Source organism: Narcine bancroftii, chromosome 8, assembly GCF_036971445.1.
Source record: "Narcine bancroftii isolate sNarBan1 chromosome 8, sNarBan1.hap1, whole genome shotgun sequence".
NCBI lineage: Eukaryota > Metazoa > Chordata > Chondrichthyes > Torpediniformes > Narcinidae > Narcine > Narcine bancroftii.
Genome location: NC_091476.1, coordinates 153,112,232 through 153,124,793, shown reverse-complemented (window position 1 = coordinate 153,124,793; position 12,562 = coordinate 153,112,232). Strand labels below are relative to the sequence as shown.

Here is a 12,562-nt window from a genome sequence, read left to right as displayed (position 1 = left end):
CGGTTGCAAGGGAAAATTGGTTGGTTGGGGTTGGGTGTTGGGTTTTTCCTCCTTTGCCTTTTGTCAGTGAGGTGGGCTCTGCGGTCTTCTTCAAAGGAGGTTGCTGCCCGCCAAACTGTGAGGCGCCAAGATGCACGGTTTGAGGCGTTATCAGCCCATTGGCGGTGGTCAATGTGGCAGGCACCAAGAGATTTCTTTAGGCAGTCCTTGTACCTTTTCTTTGGTGCACCTCTGTCACGGTGGCCAGTGGAGAGCTCGCCATATAACACGATCTTGGGAAGGCGATGGTCCTCCATTCTGGAGACGTGACCCATCCAGCGCAGCTGGATCTTCAGCAGCGTGGACTCGATGCTGTCGACCTCTGCCATCTCGAGTACTTCGACGTTAGGGGTGTAAGCGCTCCAATGGATGTTGAGGATGGAGCGGAGACAACGCTGGTGGAAGCGTTCTAGGAGCCGTAGGTGGTGCCGGTAGAGGACCCATGATTCGGAGCCGAACAGGAGTGTGGGTATGACAACGGCTCTGTATACGCTTATCTTTGTGAGGTTTTTCAGTTGGTTGTTTTTCCAGACTCTTTTGTGTAGTCTTCCAAAGGCGCTATTTGCCTTGGCGAGTCTGTTGTCTATCTCATTGTCGATCCTTGCATCTGATGAAATGGTGCAGCCGAGATAGGTAAACTGGTTGACCGTTTTGAGTTTTGTGTGCCCGATGGAGATGTGGGGGGGCTGGTAGTCATGGTGGGGAGCTGGCTGATGGAGGACCTCAGTTTTCTTCAGGCTGACTTCCAGGCCAAACATTTTGGCAGTTTCCGCAAAGCAGGACGTCAAGCGCTGAATGCAGTATTTGCATGTATTTACATGTAATGTAATACATTACATAATATATTACATAATACATTACATAAAATACATGTAAATGCAGTATTTACACTTTATAAAATACACATACAGGAGTTTGGCATTTATTTTCATTGAGATTGTCACACAGATCAACCATCATCTAAATGATTGGCAGGATAAACTCATACGACCAATCCAGATCATGTTTTTCTAATGAATCTCCATGTACTGCACCCAGAGTCAGCGTCAGAACAAATTGAATTGGGAGGCATTCGCATACCCATGGGAGGGGTGGGGGCACACAAACTGCAGTTTGTGTGTCAGCTTTGTGTGCTTTTGCCGTTTGGTGGGGGGGGAGGGGATTTTATCTAACCCTACCACTGGGTCGACATTTCGTGCATTTGACTGATCCTATGCAAATTCTTTACGAGTACCAAACAAAATGCTGGATGTCTTTGCTAGTTTTTGCACGTGGACCTGCAGCTCAAAGACCTGCATCTTCAGGTTCAAACTGTACTGTACACGAGTGTTGTAATCAGTTCCCATGGAAAAAAACTATTTTGAAAGCAACCATTTTATGCTTCAGATGTATTTATCATCTTCTCAATGCTATAAATAATAAGAAAGACAAGAACTGATGCTGATACGATGTTGCGTGACCCGCTGAGCTCCTCCAGCTTTGAATTTTTTTTAAACAAACGTGCACTTTATTCACAATAAATTAAATACAAAAGGAAAACCGTTCAAAGATCTGTAACCATACATTTCCATCACTGTAGAGTGTTACATTCATTTCTATTTACACCATTACCACCACTGTGGTATCATGTCCTTACTCCCCCTTCTGTTGTTCAGGGGCTTCCCCTTGGTCTCAGCTCTCAGTTGAGGGTCCATCTGGCTGGAAACTCTCCCTTTCTAACCACACACAAGCTGCTAACTTTGCCATCAACAGCCAACCCACCAACCCAGTTCCAATTTAAAAACATGCTACTATGTCTCTCTCTTTCTCTGACACACACCACATCTTTCTCTGTCTCTCTCACACACACACACACACACATACACACACACACACACACACACACACACACACACACACACACACACACACACACACACACACACACACACACACACACACACACACACACACACACACTGTCTCTCTCTCTCTCTCTCTCTCTCTGTGCACGTCATTAGAATAACATTTGAAATAAACTATATATACTCCAATCTTACTGAATAAATGCAGACAGACCCAAAAATCATTCAACTTTTTGTATCATAATTATAAAAACCAAGGCTGGCATCATAAAGTGAATTAAATGCAATGTTTACCTTTAGAAGAGTCGCAGGCGGAAAGTATTGGTGCTGAATCTCCGAAGAATGGTGTACTTCCATTCATTTGTGCATTTTCAAGTTAAGTCCCTCTCAATTGCTCGCTGAACCAACTAGGCCTCTCTTTTGTGGAGCATTGCGCGTCTGTGGTCCGAAAATACGCTTCTCAGAGTGAAGAATGAATTCTTGCACGTTGCCGTGGAGGTGCCAAATGTGAAGGCTTGTTTAAAAGCAGTCAGTACACTGGGCATTCTGATCCGATCTGTGTGATACTTTGAGAGGATGTGCTGCATAGTCCAATCCCCCTGGATTGGCTGTGATTGTTTTGGTGAGCTGAAAAACTGTTCAGCAACTTCATACTCTGTCTCAATTATAGGCAATCGTGGCAAGTCCATAATATGCTTCACAGCCTTTCCATCAAGAAATGTATCATTTTCTGGATTTAGTGCAACAAGTGCACTAGCCAACTGTGAGTTGCACTCGCTGAATCGGTGATCTATCTCTCCAAGCACTGAATTAATAGAGTGGTAGCCTCTGAAGTTCTGTTTTTTGTTATCATTCCTGTATCCTTTAGTTCCTATAACAACATAATCATCCATAATCATGTACACTTTGCATCTCCGTTTGTGGGATTGCAGGTCTCAGTGACGCACTGGCAGTCCTGGCCATGTCCCACATCTTATTAAACTCCTTGATGCAACAGAGTTCCCGTACACAAGCTGCACTAGCCACGATATTTAAACCTGTCAGTGTCCTCTTTTTGGAGAAGCTTGTTTGGTGGATTCAACAGGGCAAGAACTGTGTGCACTAACTTGGCAATGAATGAGAAACTGGGCTCGGTCATCTCGCGCAGCAGGCCCACAGCCTCCATTTGTATCTCTCCACCATAGACCAGCACAGAGTCAATCCCACTAGTCAAAAGAAATGTTATCTCATCGAAGGATTTTAGAATGTCTGACACAGTGACAAGATATCCTGTCCATCTCTGTTCCAGAAGCTGTTTAAGATGTACATCCTTAGAGTGCACAGCAACTGTGGGCCTCTTGCAGAATTTGTAGAGGGCATCACACACATGAAAGAAGTAAACTACAGCTGTCTCTGTTGGCATTGCGTGTACTACCACTAAGTGTAGCTGGTGGTTAAGACAGTGTACATAAGGTATCTCATGATCTAGTTTCTCTTGCTTCTGGGAGCCACCATGCTTCCCAGATATCAGAGCAGTCCCATCAAATACCTGGCTGAGAATCTTTGATGTGACCAGTTGAACCTCACTTAGCTCTGCCAAAATGATGTCTACCAATGTCTGTGCGACACCTTTGCCAGCTGTTGCCATGGTTAGCGGGCGCTCCGTGACCCCCAGAGGGTTGTTAACTCGGCCTGCGATATCACAGGCACCAGTCTTCACTCTGTCGAGGACATCTACATGAGACGATGTCTTAAAAAAAGCAGCCTCTATCCTCAAGGACCCCCACCACCAGGCTATGCCCTCTTCTCTCTGCTACCAGAGATTTTGTAGCCTAAAGATGAGTACTCAGTGGCACAGGGGCAGCTTCTTCCCTGCTGCCATCAGATTTCTGATTGATCAATGAACCAAAGACACTGCTTAACTTTTTGTGCACTACTATTTATTTTAATTTATAGATTAGTGTTGTAAGATGTTTGCACTGTGTGATGCTGCCATAAAACCCTGAATTTTGTGACTTGTTCATGACAGTAATTCTGATTATTCCTTTCAAACTGAATATAAATGTCAGGAATCCAAAATAAGGAAAAGTCTCAAAATGCAGTTGATTTGTCAACACAAGAAGGGAAAAGACAGGTTAATTCTTCAGGAAGAATTATGGACCTGAACTGGGATGGAGGAGAATCGATTTTCTGAATTAATAGATAAAATAGAATCCTAACACACAATGTTAATTGACTATTTGTTCTCTTGATAGTCAGAATTCTACCCCCATTCTTCACTGCTCTGTTATAAAATGATCATCTATGTTTTCATTTCAATATCTGACATGTTAATAGATTTCAGTACTAGTGTTCTTAGAACATTCACAATTTCATTGCTTTAAAGACCTAAAATTTTAAATAAAATAAAATAAAATAAAATTTTATACTAAAATGTTAGTATAACTTATGTCCAATAAAATGAGATGCTTTACCAAGCACAAAAGGAAGAAATTGTTATCTAAAAAGTGTTTATTTTGTTCAGTAGTTGAGGATTGATATTGAACTGGACTTTTACTGAAAAGAATATGAAAGGTACTGTGTATGGACAGTTTTTAAAAAAAAATGCAATAATCATAAAAAAAGTTACTGAAATCACTGAAACATTCACCTCAAAGAACACAATCTGTATTCTTGATTGGACTTACCAATTTTATTTGGAAAGGTTATCCAAAAAGTTTTATAGACAACTGCTAAAAATAGGTATGTCAAAATTATTTTCAATAATTTTTTATTGAACTATTTTCAATTAGTTCTTTATCCTCAATCGAAAGGAAGTTTTGAATTTTATGTTGCTTTGAACAAAATAGTAGATAATTGCCAAATGTATTCTTTTTGAAATTAGAGGACTCTAGGTACCGTCTCAGAGTATGATCCAATTGTACCAAGACTTCTTGACTCCTGCATGCCTAAATCCTTGCAATAAGGTGGGATACAGTAGCTTCAGGAGGCAGCAACTATATTTGTGCACAAGAAATGGATTTCAGTACAGATAAATATGAGGTTATCCACGTTGAATCTAAAATGGATAGAACAACACATGGATAGAACAACAACAATATCTTGCTGCAAAATATTCAGTTCTTCTTGAGGCTATTGCACTTGTGTAGCTGGTCATCTCCATTTTCTGATGATTCCCAAATCTGTTCATTGTGGACATTGACTCATTCTTGTCTGGTACAATTCTGTGGCATGAATATTCCTGGCTATTCACTCACCAATTAAGATCAGGCTAGACAATTGTCAAGATTAAGGAGGCAATTTCAGAGCTCAGGGCTTAAGCATCTGAAAGCTGAGCAACCAACGGAAGAGAGGTTCAAAATGGGGATATTCAAAAAGTCATAATTGAATGAAGACTTTTCTGATGGAAGAGATTGGAGGTGGGGGGAACATTATGGTCAGGTCTAGAGATATCACAATTGTGAAATTGTAAAATGAGGGGCATTTCTTAATCAGGTGTCAGTAAGCGTCAGCAAGCACGAATAAAAAGGGATTTGAAGCAGTTCAGGACAAGTAGAACAGAGGTCAGTAATTTAAGAGGGGCAACAACTTTTAAACTGCCAAGAAATTAATCATTACATTCCTCTACCCTGAGCAGTGTGTTAAGACTTGAAAAAAATTATCTCGTGGGATAATTTCAGCAACAACTAAATTTCGGATTTCAATTCATGATGTGATTGTTAAAAACTATTTTCCCCAAAATATTGATACATTATAATACAAAAGGCCTCCTTCGTATATTTTAGCTTCTATAAGATTCATGTCCAGTTCTTCCACTGCTGTGTGTTTCAAGCTGCCTCTCTACATTAGGCAAGTCAGTGTCCTATTCAGCTTGGTCAAGTCTTACCCACAGAAGCAAACCATCCACTATCAACTCTATACCATTCTAACAATGAAAATGCTTTAAGCTGTTTCATATTGTACAGAACCTGTGCTAGGATCACTTCCAAATATGAGAAATTGAGTCAACCAAAGCCAATTCAAAATTAAACTTTGAAAAAAAATGAATGTGATTGCTGGCTTTACTAAGGATGCTAATATTACAATGGTTGTAAGAGACTAATATAGGAGGGATGGCAGAAAGACTCCAATACACAAATAACTGTATATAATGAACATTTCTAATTGGGGTGATAGTATGAAAATAATAGGTCAGTTTCTACTCAGAAATAGAGTTACTGTGGCTTAAACTTCTTACAATTTTTAGAAGACTTGGATGAAGGGATGAAAGCCATGACATAAAGAGAGATAAGAAAGTCATTTGGAAGCTGGAAAGGAATTTATATGGGTTAAGTGAGTAAATGGAATATTATATGGGGAAAATACACAATTGGCAGGGAAGTTTTAAAAAAAAATGGATGCAGTTAAAAGACTGTGGAGCTCAGATGAGAAGAATCTGGATGATCTTGTGCAAGATTCACAAAAGATTACTATACAGGCGCAGGATGGAATTGGGAATGCTACAGTGTTACTGTTTTTGTGAACTCAGTAGAAAAATAGGGAGGTTATCTTCCTGTTATGTAGAGCACTGGTGAGAGCACAAATGGATTACAGTGTTCACTCTTCATTTAATGGTGTGAAATCATTTTTGTTTTAATTTTAGACGTACAACGTGGCACTCGGCCCTCTGGCCCATGAACCACACCACCCAAATACCCCAATTAACCTGCAACCCCATACGCTTTGAAAGGTGGGAGGAAACCAGAGCACCCAGAGGAAACTCATGCAGACACAAGGAGAATGTACTTAAAGACAGTACCGGATGTTGGAATCAGTTCAAAGAATTTTTAGATCTGGAATGGTCTCAGGAGGAAAGCTTGGGCAGGCTAGGTTTTTCTCACTGGAGTTTAGAAGAAATAAGTACTTCCATTCAAATGTACAAGCTCCTGAGAAATCATGTCAGAGTGGGTCTGAAAAAAAAAATTCCTCCTGTGGGAGAATCGAGATTTATGGGATCACTATTGAAAAGTAACTTAAAGCAGAAATAAGGTGTACTTTAACCCCATCTCACCCTTGCAAGGGTCATGAGACTTTGGTGCTCTCTTCTTTAAAGGGCAGAGGAAGCAGAGCGTTTGAATTTTTTTGAGGCAGAGTTTGATAAACGATAAACAGAGGAATCAAAAGGTCTTTCAGTAACTGGGAATGTGAATTTGAGGTGACAATCTGATCAGCCATTATGACATAGATTGGAAGAATAGGATAAAGGGACCAATGGGCCTATTCTTTCTAATTTAAACATTTGTATGGGTCACGTCTCCAGAATGGAGGACCATCGCCTTCCCAAGATCGTGTTATATGGCGAGCTCTCCACTGGCCACCGTGACAGAGGTGCACCAAAGAAAAGGTACAAGGATTGCCTAAAGAAATCTCTTGGTGCCTGCCACATTGACCACCACCAGTGGGCTGATATCGCCTCAAACTGTGCATCTTGGCGCCTCACAGTTTGGCGGGCAGCAACCTCCTTTGAAGAAGACCGCAGAGCCTACCTCGCTGACAAAAGGCAGAGGAGGAAAAACCCAACACCCAACCCCAACCCACCAATTTTCCCCTGCAACCGCTGCAATCGTGTCTGCCTGTCCCGCATCGGACTTGTCAGCCACAAACGAGCCTGCAGCTGACGTGGACTTTTTACCCCCTCCATAAATCTTCGTCCGCGAAGCCAAGCCAAAGAAGAAGAAACATTTGTATGTAAAATAAACTATTTTAGTCACACAAAAGGAATAATTTGTACAGAATGAATCACAATGGATCTTTGTTCTACTAAGTATCGAATCTGAAATAATATCAATTACTATTGGGTTTAATAATGAAATGTAGCAGAAAATGATTGAAACTGGTAGCCTCATTTCATTCTAGTAAATAGGCATGCATCTTTCATTGTTCTAGTTGTTAATTCACATACAATTACTTGATTTTATGACAATAAATTAAAGTGCTGTAACTAAGCAGAGTTGTATGCAAATCAATGCAGGAGCAATGAGTGCAGTGTAAATAAACATTAACTCTCTTACCTCATGACAATCTGTTTCACCTGGTAATACTTCTCATCTCGGAGAACCTGCAGGCCAATTTATAGCTGTCTATTGATTGTTCACATTCTTCTAAGACCATGACTACTTCAGTTTCATATTGGAACTGTTGACTTGATTCTAAATGAGCAGCATCCTGGAAAAGGAAATTCATTTTGGTCCATCTTAACATAAATCTTTTAATCTTTACTTTTATTCATGATTAACATGATTAATGTAGGATATCAACTGTTGCAATGTAACTTCTTGCATCAGCTATACCTTACTCCTTACAAAAGTTACATAAATTCAAATCAGAAATACCAGGCCCATGTTTTCGATGTGGTCAAGAAATTAGGTACTTTCTTGCACTCAACCTGGTCATGCCCTAAAGTGAGGTCTTTCTGGGAAGATTTGGGTAATCTGGAAAAAAAATTATTACTGGAATTCAATACCTTCAGGTACCTGAATTTTTTTTTATTGGGGAATTTAGAAGACACAAGACCTAAAATGAGGCTGTTGAAATATCAATTAAAATTTGTTAAGCTCACTTCAGCAGTGGCCAAGAAATGCATAACAGTTACTTGGAAATCTGATTCCCAACTAGGTTTAGCCCGCTATTATCTTTTATCTTTTTCTCCCTTTGGTTCAATGTGGACATTGAATTTGCATTTTAGTAATTTTTTTTCTTTATAATAATTGAATCATAAGTTGACTCTTTATTTTCACTTTCTTTAAAATCCACCTGCAGATCGATATTTGTACTATTTTGTTAACATTTATGGATATTGATGTTTTACTTTTTGATTCTTTGTTTTGAAAATTCTCAAAATAAAATATTCAAAAAATTATTTCCTTTATTAGGGCAAAGTTACCGTTAACTTTCTTTGGAATCCACATCTCTACTTCCGGCCTGCAGAGTATTTTTGGCTAACGTTATTTTTTCCTCAAAGTTTAAAGCTCCATTCTGTAGTAGTAGTTCCAGTCTTGAAGTTAACATAAAACAGAAGAAATTAATTTTAATTTACAGAGGAGACCATCAGCAAATCATTGTATTCTTTCTATAAAGCATTTGTTTAAATCAAACCATTTTATTTTATTATAACAGAGTTGAAAGTAAACAAAGGAATAATAATCTCAAATCTTTCATTATAAATAGGAACAGAAATTGATTACTCCAAGAAACATAACAGTTAGATGCATAAATTTGTAAAATTTAGCAACCATTCCTTTTAACTGTGTCTGGAGTATTCTTTGGCTTGGCTTCGCGGACGAAGATTTATGGGTAAATATCCACGTCAGCTGCAGGCTCGTTTGTGGCTGACAAGTCCGATGCGGGACAGGCAGACACGGTTGCAGGGGAAAATTGGTGGGTTGGGGTTGGGTGTTGGGTTTTTCCTCCTTTGCCTTTTGTCAGTGAGGTGGGCTCTGCGGTCTTCTTCAAAGGAGGTTGCTGCCCGCCAAACTGTGAGGCGCCAAGATGCACGGTTTGAGGCGTTATCAGCCCATTGGCGGTGGTCAATGTGGCAGGCACCAAGAGATTTCTTTAGGCAGTCCTTGTACCTTTTCTTTGGTGCACCTCTGTCACGGTGGCCAGTGGAGAGCTCGCCATATAACACGATCTTGGGAAGGCGATGGTCCTCCATTCTGGAGACGTGACCCACCCAGCGCAGCTGGATCTTCAGCAGCGTGGACTCGATGCTGTCGACCTCTTATCCAACTGCACGAAAACCAACAAGCTCGGGTCAGATACAGCAATGAGCTCTCTGAACCCTTCTCCATTAACAATGGCGTGAAGCAAGGCTGTGTTCTCGCACCAACCCTCTTTTCAATCTTCTTCAGCATGATGCTGAACCAAGCCATGAAAGACCTCAACAATGAAGACGCTGTTTACATCCGGTACCGCACAGATGGCAGTCTCTTCAATCTGAGGCGCCTGCAAGCTCACACCAAGACACAAGAGAAACTTGTCCGTGAACTACTCTTTGCAGACGATGCCGCTTTAGTTGCCCATTCAGAGCCAGCTCTTCAGTGCTTGACGTCCTGTTTTGCGGAAACTGCCAAAATGTTTGGCCTGGAAGTCAGCCTGAAGAAAACTGAGGTCCTCCATCAGCCAGCTCCCCACCATGACTACCAGCCACCCCACATCTCCATCGGGCACACAAAACTCAAAACGGTCAACCAGTTTACCCATCTCGGCTGCACCATTTCATCAGCTGCAAGGATCGACAACGAGAAAGACAACAGACTAGCCAAGGCAAATAGCGCCTTTGGAAGACTACACAAAAGAGTCTGGAAAAACAACCAACTGAAAAACCTCACAAAGATAAGCGTATACAGAGCCGTTGTCATACCCACACTCCTGTTCGGCTCCGAATCATGGGTCCTCTACCGGCATCACCTACGGCTCCTAGAACACTTCCACCAGCGTTGTCTCCGCTCCATCCTCAACATTCATTGGAGCGCTTTCATCCCTAACGTCGAAGTCTGGAGTATACACTTTAGGAAAAATGCAAAATTGGACAACAAATGAAAAATAGACAATAATATGGAGACGATTATTATGGCATTTTGTGGTCATGTGTTGGCACAAAAGTATGAAAAATATTGATGTTGTGGCGGCCTGCCACCATGGAGATCAAGCCGGCACATCACATAGCACGCACGGTAGTAAACAGCAGCATAACACAGTGTAACACATCCCTTAACACAGAGCGGTTCAAAGCTGGAGCAGTACAAGATCAACAGCTCTCAATGGCATTGGCCAAGACAGACCTATAACAGGCTGGGGAAGAAGGGTATTCACATGCAAGAATGTTCCCACCCACTATTGTTATTCATGCAGCTGATATCAGCCAATCAAACAAATGGGCGGGAACTTCAACTGTATAAAAGGAGCCTTTCCATCCTCAATAAATCTCAGAGTTTAACCTCCCACACTGTGAGTGTGTGTTTCTTTGAAGCAGTCAGTTACAATGTCAACTGAGATTGAGATTAATTAAAAAGGCTCATGTCATTTTGTGGTACAATTTCAATTTCCTATGGAAAATATTTTGCATATATGAAACTAAATTCTCCAAATACGTAGTTCAATCCTCCTTACCTCTTCTGATAAATGAAACTTCTTTCTGCATTCCTTCAATTCCACATATTCCTGATTTATTTCACCCTACCTTTGGTCACCTTGTGGCCCATTAAATTGTTTGGTGACATTCAGTGCTCATAGAAAGGGTGAAGATACAGCAAGAGAAAGAAGCAATAAATACTAGGAGAGCAGGGAGATAACTGGGAAAATTGGTTTGGGTTTATCATTCCTCACTTTCCATCTGCTCTTACTATTTTTTATTGTTGGACTAAGAAGATTACACATCCATTCCCCCTCCTCAGAATTCCCCCTTCAATTGTCATACTTTTTTTTTGTGGGAGTTTACAAAACTTCAAAGCCTCTTTTCACAGGACATATTCACGTTTTAGTTTTTCTCCTGCTCAGTTTCCAACTAACTCACAACTGCTTCCCCAATTACTCAATAATATAGAATCCTTGTGAACATCCTCAAGGTCCCAAAAGTCCACAGACACTGTCGTTGAAGTAAAAACACAAGGCTGGAGAAACTCAGCAGGTCAAACAGTGTCCATTATTCTTTTCTTTGGCTTGGCTTCGCGGACGAAGATTTATGGAGGGGGTAAAAGTCCACGTCAGCTGCAGGCTCGTTTGTGGCTGACAAGTCCGATGCGGGACAGGCAGACACGGTTGCAGCGGCTGCAGGGGAAAAATGGTTGGTTGGGGTTGGGTGTTGGGTGTTGGGTTTTTCCTCCTTTGCCTTTTGTCAGTGAGGTGGGCTCTGCGGTCTTCTTCAAAGGAGGTTGCTGCCCGCCAAACTGTGAGGCGCCAAGATGCACAGTTTGAGGCGATATCAGCCCACTGGCGGTGGTCAATGTGGCAGGCACCAAGAGATTTCTTTAGGCAGTCCTTGTACCTTTTCTTTGGTGGCCACGGTGGCCAGTGGAGAGCTCGCCATATAACACGATCTTGGGAAGGCGATGGTCCTCCATTCTGGAGACGTGACCCACCCAGCGCAGCTGGATCTTCAGCAGCGTGGACTCGATGCTGTCGACCTCTGCCATCTCGAGTACTTCGACGTTAGGGATGAAAGCGCTCCAATGGATGTTGAGGATGGAGCGGAGACAACGCTGGTGGAAGCGTTCTAGGAGCCGTAGGTGATGCCGGTAGAGGACCCATGATTCGGAGCCGAACAGGAGTGTGGGTATGACAACATTATGGGAGAATGGAGCAGTTATTCTTCATCAGAAATTTCACACTCACATAAATAAAGATAATCTGTCAATCATATATATATAATATGTATATTCTTTCTTCTTTGGCTTGGCTTCGCGAACGAAGATTTATGGAGGGGTAACGTCCATGTCACACTAAATATACTAGCACCTGAGATGTATTTTCTCAGATTATATACTGTCTTTTAAACCAATGAACTAATGCTACAGACCAGGTCCACAAACAATTGTTTACCCTCCAACATTTAATATCATTTGCTGCATATTTTCCAAATTGGCTTGACCTATGAATAAGTCCCCACTGCCTCATTGTTTTATAATTGGGAAAACATTTTCACTTGAGAATTCATTACACTC

The 12,562-nt window shown here is 41.3% G+C and overlaps 1 long non-coding RNA gene across 1 annotated transcript; it reads right to left on the bottom strand.

Annotated features, from left to right (window-relative positions):
- Positions 1 to 1,581: 1,581 nt before the first annotated feature.
- On the bottom strand, positions 1,582 to 12,548 carry LOC138741903 (uncharacterized). Its single transcript, XR_011343870.1, has 4 exons — positions 12,234 to 12,548; positions 8,785 to 8,895; positions 7,913 to 8,066; positions 1,582 to 2,754 (listed from the first exon to the last, which is right to left on the bottom strand). It is a non-coding gene; the product is annotated as an uncharacterized lncRNA (long non-coding RNA).
- Positions 12,549 to 12,562: the final 14 nt, after the last annotated feature.